At 50.2% G+C, this 654-nt stretch overlaps 1 pseudogene; it reads right to left on the bottom strand.

Moving 5' to 3' along the window:
- Positions 1–282: 282 nt before the first annotated feature.
- LOC148474517 (5S ribosomal RNA) lies at positions 283–399 on the bottom strand (annotated as a pseudogene).
- Positions 400–654: the final 255 nt, after the last annotated feature.

The following is a 654-nucleotide window of genomic DNA, read 5'->3' as shown; positions in this document are numbered from 1 at the left end:
GGAATTCTTCGACCAACTCTTCTGACTGGAGAACAGGCATTAGAGTACGCTTTTGTGACAGTTTTTTTTTTTTGGTAGGAAGTGAAGGGTGCAGGCACCGCTGCACCCCTTACCTGACCCAGGTGTCTGGAGATTTGGTTAACCCAGCTATCCAGGGAGGTTAAGACCTGCGCGCCTCAGCCAACTTTGCTAAGTCTGACATAACTCCTACCACGTCAGTGGCCCATGGCGGTGTAGGAGAGTTAGTAATCGCCATCTGTGGATCCGTTGTTAGCATCACATAACGTACAGCACCTGGTATTCCCAGGCGGTCCCATCCAAGTACTAACCAGGTCTGACCCTGTTTAGCTTCCGAGATCAGACGAGATCGGGCGTGTTCAGGGTGGTGTGGCCGTAGGCTGGATCCCTTGGCATGTGGCTTGGTCTGTTTGTTGTTACACTTGGAACAGACAAACAGCCTTTGAGAAGCCTTGGTTCTGTTGGACCTGGTACACACAGTCACCCAGAGATACACAGCATAAAACAGAAGAGACACAGACATATAAAAACAAGAAGTCTGTGGGACACAGAGGAGGAGAAACCCCCTCCCACTAATCAGATTCCCCTGCACTTACACCCCAGTTACTTACAGCCTCTCTACCAGGGATGTAATCA

Source organism: Taudactylus pleione, unplaced genomic scaffold (genome assembly GCF_031769625.1).
Source record: "Taudactylus pleione unplaced genomic scaffold, aTauple2 ptg000838l, whole genome shotgun sequence".
Classification (NCBI taxonomy): domain Eukaryota; kingdom Metazoa; phylum Chordata; class Amphibia; order Anura; family Myobatrachidae; genus Taudactylus; species Taudactylus pleione.
Note: the sequence above shows the minus strand (reverse complement) of the source record. Positions and strands in the feature narration are given on the sequence as shown.